A 10,659-nucleotide genomic window follows, 5' to 3' on the forward strand; every position below is an offset into this window, starting at 1 on the left:
GAGCTCAGAGGAAGAATCTGCAATAAGGAGATGATAAATATTTATTCACCTGACCCTAATCACTTCAGGGTTTTGACATTTAGGTGAGATTCCTAAAGGATTAGGAGCTTCACCTAACACCTACTGAAGTGAAGTGGCTCTTTGTCAGTGGAAATGACACTCAGTGAATCTGCTGCTGGAAGATTAAATGTTTTAGAAGAGAAGTGCTGAGGCAGGGAAGGGCATCAAGCCTTCTACTGCTCAAACAGAAAGAGAGAATGAGCTGAATAATGAGCCTTGTGTTTTCACTAGATGAGCACAGACAGCTGTTGGCTTAAAGGTGTTGGTGAGGGCTGGAGCACATCTCCTGTGAGCACAGGATGAGAGAGTTGGGGTTGTCCAGACTGGAGAAGAGAAGGCTCCAAGGAGACCTTACTGTGGCCTTGCAATATCTGAATGGGCTACAAGAAAGCTGGGGAGGGACTTTTTAGGGTGTCAGGTAGTGATAGGACTGGAGGGAATGGGTAGAAGCTAGAGGAGTGTAGATTTAGATTAGACATTAGGAAGAAGTTCTTCACCATGAGGGTGGAGAGACACCAGAATCTTCATCCCTGGGTGTTTTTAAGGCCAGGCTGGATGTGGCTCTGGGCAACCTAGTGGAAGGTGTCCCTGCCCTGAAACTAGGTTATCCTTGGGGTCCCTTTCAGCCCTGACAATTCTGTGGTTCTCTGTGATTCCTTTCATGAGAAGGGAGATGCACTGACCAGGATCAAGTGGCAAAGGAGGAACAACATATTTGAGTCCATGAAATGATGGCAAAAGGAGACTCAGTTCTTCACAGGATCACAGGATGTCAGGGGTTGGAATAGACCCAAAGCGCTCATTGGGTCCAACCCCACCACACAATCTAACTCAGGTCACAGAGGAACACATCCAGACAGGCCTTGAAAGGCTCCAGAGAAGGAGACTCCACAGCCTCTCTGGGCAGCCTGTGCCAGTGCTCTGAGACCCTTACAGTAAAGAAGTTCCCCCTTGTGCTGAGGTGAAACTTTCTGTGCTGCAGCTTCCATCCATTGCTGCTTGTCCTATCCCAGGGAGCAATGAGCAGAGCCTGTCCCCCCTCTTCTGACCCCCAGCCCTCAGTTAGAAACATTGATTCAATCCCCTCTCAGTCTTCTCCAGACTAAGCAGCCCCAGGTCCCTCAGCCTCTCCTCACCAGGCAGTGCTTCAGTCCCCTCATCATCCTCACAGCCCTCCCTTGGACTCTCTCCAGCAGATCCCTGCCCCTCTTAAACTGGGGAGCCCCAAAGTGAAGGCAGTGCTCAAGATATATGAATTAAGTTCTTTATTCATTCTGCTCAGTGTTGCTTATCAATGTGTAAACATCCAGAGAGGGCAAAGTGCTCACATGCCCCATTTGGGTAGAGCTCTGAAAGCCCCCATCCAGAATCCAACCTGCCTCCCCTGTCACAAGCTCCTCCATTTCATGCAGCTACTCATGCAGTAAGTGAATGATTTGGCTGTCAACAAATAATAACTTGTGCTTTCCAACAGCACATTTTCCAGAAATGCATGACCTGGGGCCATCTAGAAATGAAGAATTCATTACTTTGACAGTTTGTTCCAGTGGTTAATCCCTGTCAGTGTTAACTAATGGGCAGCCAGTTCTAATCTGGAATTTATCTGGCTTCAACTTCCAGCTGCAGGTTCACATTGTGCTTGTTTGCTTTGACAGGAGAGTCTTTGTTGCTTTGGGTTTTCTCTGCAATCCTCTCATCCACTTCAGTCTGGTCACCCCTCTGTGGTCTAGAATCATAGAATCATAGAATCAGTCAGGGTTGGAAGGGACCACAAGGAGCAGGCAGTGCCAACCCCTGCCATGCCCAGGGACACCCTACCCTAGAGCAGGCTGCCCACAGCCTCAGCCAGCCTGGCCTCAAACACCTCCAGCCATGGAGCCTCAGCCACCTCCCTGGGCAACCCATTCCAGCCTCTCACCACTCTCAATGCTGAACAGCTTCTTCCTCACATCCAGCCTGACTCTCCCCACCTCCAGCTTTGCTCCATTCCCTCCAGTCCTGTCACTCCCTGAGAGCCTAAAAAATCCCTCCCCAGCTTTTTTGTAGCCCCCTTCAGATACTGAAAGGCCACAAGAAGGTCACCTGGGAGCCTCCTCATCTCCAGACTGCACAGCCCCAACTCTTTCAGTCTAAAGGGAAGGAGCTCATTAGCTGCAGGGTTAAGAGCAGGATCCCTCCTTTGTAGCTTTTTTGGGCACCTTCTCCATATCCCTCATTAAAACCAGAGCAGAATTCTCTTGTTTTCACCTCTGTCTTCTCATTCATTTCTTTTTTCTCTGCACACAGACAATCCACATGAGTCCTTTCTTTTTTTTGAACCAGACATTGGAGCTCTTGTTCTGCTGCTGTTTAGTATAAACATGAAATCCTCTTTCCAAGTCAGGGTATCCAGGAGCCAGTCTGCAGAATGCAGACACAGCCTGCATTATCATTTTACATCTAGCTGACCTCGAATGCCATGCACTTGAATGAGTCTCAGTGTTCCTTTGGAATCAGAATCTTGTCCAGCAGTAAATCAGAGGCTTCATAAAATTCTGTAATCTCATTAGAGCTGTTTGTTTGACAAGACACACTCCCAGTAAAACTGTTGTCACTAGCATCAATTATATTCCCCTCCATCAAGCTTTTATGACTGTAATCCCATTTCCCCTGGAACTGTCAGGCAGTAATTTCTTCATTTCTCTCTTAATTTCCCTGAATATTTACATAAGGTTGAAATTCTTAAAGTCTTTCAACATTTCCTTGGATGTGTTGAAAAAGCTTACAGAACAGACTGAGCATTCTTGTAGCACTCCAGAGTGTGAGTGCATAGATCATAGGATCAAACAGGTTGGAAGATAGCTCTAAGCTCATCCAGCCCAACCTAGCACCCAGCAGAGACCTCCAAGCTCATCCAGTCCAACCTAGCACCCAGCCCTGGCCAATCAACCAGCCCATGGCACTAAGTGCCCCAGCCAGATTTAAATCAGAGTGGGAGTGCTGGTGGAGAACAAAGTTAGCCATGGCACAGCAATGTGCCCTGGTGGCCAAGAAGGCCAAGAGGATCTTGGGGTGTATTGAGAAGAGTGTGTCCAACAGATCAAAGGAGGTTCTCCTTCCCCTCTGCTCTGCCCTGGTGAGACCTCATCCTGAATACTGCCTTCAGTTTTGGGCTCCCTTGTTTAAGAGGGACAAGGATCTACCAGCAAGAGTCTAGCAGAGGGCTGTGTGAGCACTTTGCCCTCTCTGGATGTTTGCACATTGATAAGCAACACTGAGCAGAATGAATGAAGAACTTCATTGATACATCTTGAGTACTGCCTTCAGTTTGGGGCTCCCCAGTTTAAGAGGGGCAGGGATCTGCTGGAGAGAGTCCAAGGGAGGGCTATGAGGATGGTGAGGGGACTGGAGCACTGCCTGGTGAGGAGAGGCTGAGGGACCTGTGGATGCTTAATCGGGAAAGGAGAAGACTGAGAGGGGCTTTAATAAATGTTTCTAACTATCTGAGGGCTGGGGGTCAGGAGTGGGGACACAGGCTCTGCTCACTGCTCCCTGGGATAGGACAAGCAGCAATGGATGGAAGCTGCAGCACAGGAGGTTCCAGCTCAACACAAGGGGGAACTTCTTTGCTGTAAGGGTCCCAGAGCACTGGCACAGGCTGCCCAGAGAGGTTGTGGAGTCTCCTTCTCTGGCCATTGTGCTCCTGGGCATGCTGCTGTGGGTGCCCCTGCTTCATCAGGGGAGCTGGACTGGATGATCTCCAGAGATCACTTCCAACCAGCACCATGGTGGAATTCAGTGCACTGTAGCTAGAAGATCATCACTTCTTTGTGTGAAACCTAGTTAAGAGGTTCTTCCCTCAAGTGTTCATCTGTATTTTTATGGTCCACAATCCCCACTTCACATCAACATTTGTTTGCTCCTTTTTCCACTTCTTGCCATTTCAATTTCTAGTTATTTTCCTACCCACCCTTGAACCAGCACCAGATTCTAAGCTCCTCTTGCTTTCAGTTGTGACATTTTGTCACATTTTCTGCAGTTAGAGCTTCCTGTTTTCATTCTTTGTTGTCATTGGGTGGGTTTTTTTTTCCCTCCTGTTTTCCTTTCAAGTCACTTGAAATCTTAGGGACAGAAAACACACTGCTTGATTTCAAAGTATATACAGCAGGAAGCACAGCATATGGAAAGCAGTTTGCAGTTTCAAAGTCCAATGGTCAACTGCAGATAATAAGGAGCAAGTATTTAAAGGGAGCCCAGGCAGTGAATGCTAGAGGACAGTGTGAGATAACACTTTAGTGCTGCTAGAAACACTCTTAGCTCATGTCCTTAGTTTTGCAATTCAAAAGAGCACAACTGGGACCTAGGGGCAGGAGATGATTCCTTTCAGATTCAGATTTTACCATTACTCAAGTTTCCATGTAGATAGTTAAGCAGGAACTGATTTTGTCCCTGTTTAAACGTTTGGGGTAGTGTGATGGTTTGGGTGTTACCCACCCACCCCACTTAAGAAAATCACCCAGACTAGACTTGGCTGAGCTGGAAGTTAAGGAATGGAGCTTTATATTTACAGCTTAGCACAATATACAAGTAGAGATTTACAATATCTACAGCTATAGACAGAAAGTTAAAGGTAATGCAGAAACACAACAGCCCTGCCAGAAACCAGAGTCCCCAGGAGGGGCTCCAACCACCCTTCCACCTTCTTCCCATCCCTCTACTTTACCTCAGACTTTGCCTTATGTTCAAGGTGAGTTTGCGCCATCAGCCAGGGGAGTTAGGAAGCAGAAGGATTAATCACACAGGCAGCAGGTTAGAGAGAGAGAAGTGCAGCCCAAAGCCAGAGAGCAAACTCTGATATCTATGTTTGTGTTCTTGTTCTTATCCATCTCAGCAAGCCTATGAGTGCAGCAGCCATCACCATTGTTTCCTTTTCACAGCCTAGCATCTATTTCTTCTCACCAAAATATCCCAGCTAGGCTCAAACTAGCACAGGTAGGAACCCTGAACACTTATTTTTTAAGTAGTATTTCCCTAGGACAACCTGTTCCAGTCTCTCCCCACCCTCCCTGGAAAGAATTTCTTCCTAATCTCCAGTCTGAATCTCCCCTCCTCAAGCTTCAGTCCATTCCCTCTCATCCTACCACTACAAGCCCTTGTCAAAAGTTTCCCCCCCAGCTTTCTTTTAGGCCCCCATCAGGTGCCTGCCTTAGGTTGCAAACAGAATCACAAAAGGGATTTCTCTTTGCATGCCCATCCTCAGCATACTGAGATCTTAGAGGGACAGAGAAGTGCAGGGTCAGTATGATGTATAGACTGATATGTCTGTATATGTGGCAGTACATACCCAGCAGTGCAAGTGACTGCTGACTCTCCAAGCCACTCAACAGCTTCAGACACCTGCCATGAAAACTCCTTTCACAGCCCCCAAAACACCCCAGATTTCCATGCAATGAGTTCTTTAGTGGCTCTAATAGTTTATCAGTGTCCTGCAATGCATCAGGACACAGAAGTTGTACATGAACAGAGGGAAGGGAAGGCATCAGAGAAGACTTCTTCACTAGAAAGGAGGAGTTGCTGTAAGCCCTTTTGTTTCCTAGGAGGTTTTGCATTTCAGAGTCTCCACCTTCCTGATTAAGAATTTACAAACAGGCATTTTCTGGTTTACACTGAAACACAGGAGTCTTAAATATCTCTTCAGCTGCTTCCTAATGTTTGTTCCACAGGAAGGGAGTTAGTTCATAGCATAGTGTGCTTTGGTGCACCAGCAAAACAGATAAGCTCAGCTTCTCTTCAGCAGGGAAAGGGGCAGAGGAGGAGCACCAGGAGACTCTGGTACTTAAGGATTGCTGGGGAGGTTTCAGGGAACAAGACCACTGTAAGGTAAGAAGAGAAGGTTCTCTGCTGTTTGTGTTCCTCTGCTGTTTGTGTTCCCCTGCTGTTTGTGTTGCTCTGCTGCTTTGCAAACTGCTCAACTGCGTGTAAGCACTTTCACCAGGACAGCTGAGTTTTGGCTCCCAGCTCTGGGCCAGCATTTCTCACAGCAAAATGAAAGTCTCCTAAAATCATAGAATCGACCAGGTGGGAAGAGAGCTCCAAGCTCATCCAGTCCAACCTAGCACCCAGCCCTGCCCAACCAACCAGACCATGGCACTAAGTGCCCCAGCCAGGCTTGGCTTCAACACCTCCAGGCACAGCCACTCCACCACCTCCCTGGGCAGCCCATTCCGATGCCAATCACTCTCTCTGACAACAACTTCCTCCTAACATCCAGCCTAGACCTGCCCTGGCACAGCTTGAGCCTGTGTCCCCTTGTTCTGTTGCTGGCTGCCTGGGAGAGGAGAGCAACCTCACCTGGCTACAGCCTCCCTTCAGGCAGTTATAGGCAGCAGTGAGATCACCTCTGAGCAAATCTGTTGTCATTGTCCCCACTCAGCACTCTGAATTCTCATTTTGGCACTGTGAGGCTCTGTCTTGGGTCTGTTAACAGCCATCTGAGTGTCAGGCACTCCCTTCCCACAGAGGATCCCCATCCTCAGCACTTCTACCTGACACGCTGGGGCTGGCATCACACTGCAGGGGCCAGCAGGCTTTGTGCTCCAACTCTGACACTCCCTGGGGTTTGGCTTGCTAAGTACATTGATTAAACAACGATTTGCTCCAGAGAGACCTTATCATATGAAAGGGCAGGCTGCTGGTGGGCCCCTGCACCTTTGTGGCTTTGGCAGGTCCCTCCTTGGAATTCGTGGAGTCAGAAGTTACTTTGCAGGTTGAAAAGCATCGTTTGTAGCTTCTTGGGACTCTTCCTAGGCTGCCTCCATTAGCAATAAGCAGGAGGCCTGCAGCAATAAGCCTGATGGCACTAAATCAAAGTGTCCACAAAGCTTGGAAGAGCACAGTTCTTGTGTGAGCGTTTCCTCCCCTGCCCTCACACTGCTTTGAGCATCTCTGTCCGGGGCTGAGCTCTTGGCAGAGCTCTCAGCCACCCAGCTTTGTCAACTTGTGAATTAGGAACTGAAAGTCTAGCAACCCAACATTAAAAGCTTGTTTATCACAGAGCTTCTTTGCTAGTGTAGAGTCCTGGAGGAAGTTGTTCTGTGACAGGAGAGGCAGAGCAGTGGCACAGGGAAAGTGCACTCCCTGCCAGGCAACGCAGCGCACCGAGCTCAGGGAGCTGCAGGAAAACTTCTCCTTTCGTAGCTAAAATGCCAAAGAATGCAAAATCTCTGCAGCATGGTGTTGCAAATGAGGTAGTGCAAGAGTGGCAAAGAAAAGGGGGCATGCTCTGTTAACCAGGGCAAGCTGTGCCAGCTTTGTACAAAGGATGGAGTGTTTCCACCCGTGTCAAACCAACTCTGATGAAAGACATGGAAAGAGAGGGAGGAGAAGCTGTGGCACTCTCGATTCCCTTCTCCTTACCGTGGTCTGGCATCTCATAGAGTGTGGATCACATTGAGGATGGCCACAGAAATGATCCGAGAGCTGGAAGCCCTCTGCTGTGAGGCCAGGCTGAGAGAGCTGGCAGAGGACTCCAGGGAGACCTTCTGGTGGCCTTTCACAGAAAGGCAGTGATCAGAACTCTAGAAGCAGACTTTTTACCAGCACCTGTCTTGAGAGGACAAGAGGTGACTCTTTTAAATCAGAACAGGTGAGATTTAGAGTACATGCAAGACTTTTTTACACTGAGGGTGTTGAGACACTGGCCCATGTTGGCCAGAGAGGTGGGAGATGCCCTACTCCTGGAACCATGCAAGGTCAGGTCAAATGGGGCTCTGAGAAACCTCCTCTAGTTGAAGATGTCTCTGCTGGCTGCAGTGGAGAGGTTGACTAGATGACCTCAAAATGTCCTTTCCAACCCAAACCATCCTATGATTCTATGATACTGGATCTAATCTTGCCCTTAGTGAAAAGTGACAGTGCTTGGTGGCAGCATTCAAGTTCTCACTCCCACCCAAAGGTGGTACATCACTGTTCACTTCAGCAGCAGCACTGTGACTGGCAGCAATGAGGTCATGGCCTTCCTTAGGTTCAGGAGTTGAAGACACTGCCAGAACTGACAGCACTTTACCACTTTGGGGTGTTTCTGGCTCAACTCAGCCAGTGCTGCAGTGAAAGAAGAGCACCCACCTGGGGGTTTCCAGCCTGGAAGAAGTGTTGTAGTTCTAATAGCAGTCAGCTAAGGCAGAGTAGGTTGTTGGTTTGTGTGTGGGGGGGGAGGGGGGTCCCTAGTATTAGGCCTTTTTTCTTAAGTGCTTTCTCTAGTATCTTAATAAATCATTCCTCGTACCTGAAATGCTATTCCCACCCAAACCACATCCATCAGAGCTCCTGAGAGTGCAACAGTGCATGCTGGAGCTTCCAAAGAGCTGGCATTCAAACCCTCCCCAGCAGAAATGCATCCAGAAGTGATAAATGCCTTTCTAAAGGCACACACAGCACATCTCCCTCTGACTTATCCACTTCCCATTTTTCCCCTCGGGAGCAGCTGAGAGAGGCACTCTGCACCTGCCTCCTCCTGGTGCTGCCATCTGCTTCTGCCTGAGGAATGAGGCAACGAAGGCTAAGCTGCAGGGACTTATTTTATCTATGATTGCAAAGATTCTTGGCTTGAAAAATCATCTCAGTTCCAGTGCCTTTCACTTTCCATGCTAAGCAGGGAGACAAAGAGAGCATTCAAAGGCACAACACATGTGACATGGGCCAGTCTGAGGGCATCAGGGCAGTTCAGTGGAACATTAATGAATTTGCAGTGATGACAGCACAACAGTAGTAGGATCTAATCTGCTCTGTGCTAAATGGTTGTCCTGAGTAACCTCAGGCACAAATACCCAGCCAGGCCTCTAGCTGAAATCTTCTGTTTCCTGACAAAACATAATCAGCTCTTTTCCTTTTGAAACCAGGAGCCTTTCCCTTGTCTGCTGTGTCACTGGTGTCTGTGCAGCCCATGCCAGACCTCAGGCTCTTCTCACCAAGCTCAGATAAGGCTTCAGCTATTCTGAGCATCTGATACTACAAACACATTTTTGCCCATAATCTCCTGTGGTTTGTGCCACCAGCCCAAGTCAGCAGGACCAGGGATAACTTTGATAGCAGTAAGAACTCTACCTGCACTCTTAACACAGTTTTCTTACATGTGGCTCTAAGGACACTGTCAGGAGAGAGGAACTGGAGGTGTTGAAGCCAAGCCTGGATGAGGCACTTAGTGCCATGGTCTGGTTGATTGGCCAGGGATGGGTGCTAGGTTGGCCTGGCTGAGCTTGGAGCTCTCTTCCAACCTGGTTAATAAAAACAAACCAAAAGCCAGAAAACCAAAACTGCAGAAGCAAGGCAGCATCTGCAGAGCTTTATTTACTCCCCAGACTGTGCTTGTCAGTTGATTTCCCTGGGACTTCTCCTGTCAGCAGGGATTGCTGGGAGGAGAAGACAGATCTGCCCTTTGCAGATCATATAGGATTGATTGCCTTCATTAACCTCATTTCAGTCATATTATTAGCTGTAAATCACAGGGCACTTTCGTATGGAATTAGGGGTTTATTAATATCACAACATCCTCATCCCCCCACCAGTTACCACATTCATTGCAAACCCCAATAAAATCATTTAACAGCATGGTTGGAGATTTCTGCCTTCCATCTGTTCTTCCAGCTTTCATCTTTCTTTGTTTTCCTACTTTCTGTTGTTGTTGCTGTTAAACTGTAGTGCAGAGCACAGAAATGGTTTTCTGTCCTTACCATGCCTCATGCATTAAAGATGCATTAGGGAAAATAGCAGCTACCTTGATTTGCTTTAAAATGTTGCTTTCCCCCCCCCCCCCCCCATGGCCACTGAAAATGAGACTCATGAATGCATTAAACCTAAGCAGAAGTGGTGGGTCCTCATTTCTTAAAAGCATAGGCCAACATTATCATTAAAAGGATGATGTAGGGAAGAAAAAGTAGAGTCTGCTCCATATGTTTGATGTTCAAAGGCATTCATTGATGGCAATAATCATAACAATAATAGGAAGCTTGAGGAAAAAAAATATATATTACCTTTTCTAATTCAAACTTGAGAAGAAAATGAGTTGTCCTGGACAGCCAAGAACTGCTTTCAAAAGCAGTTTTGCCTCTGTGGAATTGGTGCAAAAGTCCTGCTCTTACACATTCCTTCTGCTCCACACCTAAAAGATGGAGGGGGGGGAAAGATTTTTTTGTATCACATATTCCCAGCCCTGCTCTATTCCCTTTGTGCTTTATGGGATCAGCACAAAAGGTCTAGAAAATAGGCTGGGAAATTCAGCTGAGGGTTCTCCTCGAGAGAAGGGCTCCCCAGCTGCTGCAGTGCCAGCACAGCCCAGTCCCCACCAGCAGCTTCCCTCCCTGTACTGGGCAGAACGAGGTCATGATGCTCACTGTGCAACTTGCCTTAGGATGGAACAGCTCAGCCTCTAAGGACTGCAGCTTGTGAGGAGCAACAACCATCCCCTGTCTTCCCCAGGAGCAGGTGCTAAAAGGTCCCTGCTATCTCTCTGGATGGCAGGATCCTGTCTGCACCCACTCCAGGGGTTTATGTGTGAATTCTGTCTAGCAGAACCTGCCAGCAGCAGAAGAGCTTGATTGCAGTCATGCCTGCAACATGGGGCTG

Source organism: Pogoniulus pusillus, chromosome 34 (assembly GCF_015220805.1).
Source record: "Pogoniulus pusillus isolate bPogPus1 chromosome 34, bPogPus1.pri, whole genome shotgun sequence".
In the NCBI taxonomy this organism is placed as follows: Eukaryota; Metazoa; Chordata; class Aves; order Piciformes; family Lybiidae; genus Pogoniulus; species Pogoniulus pusillus.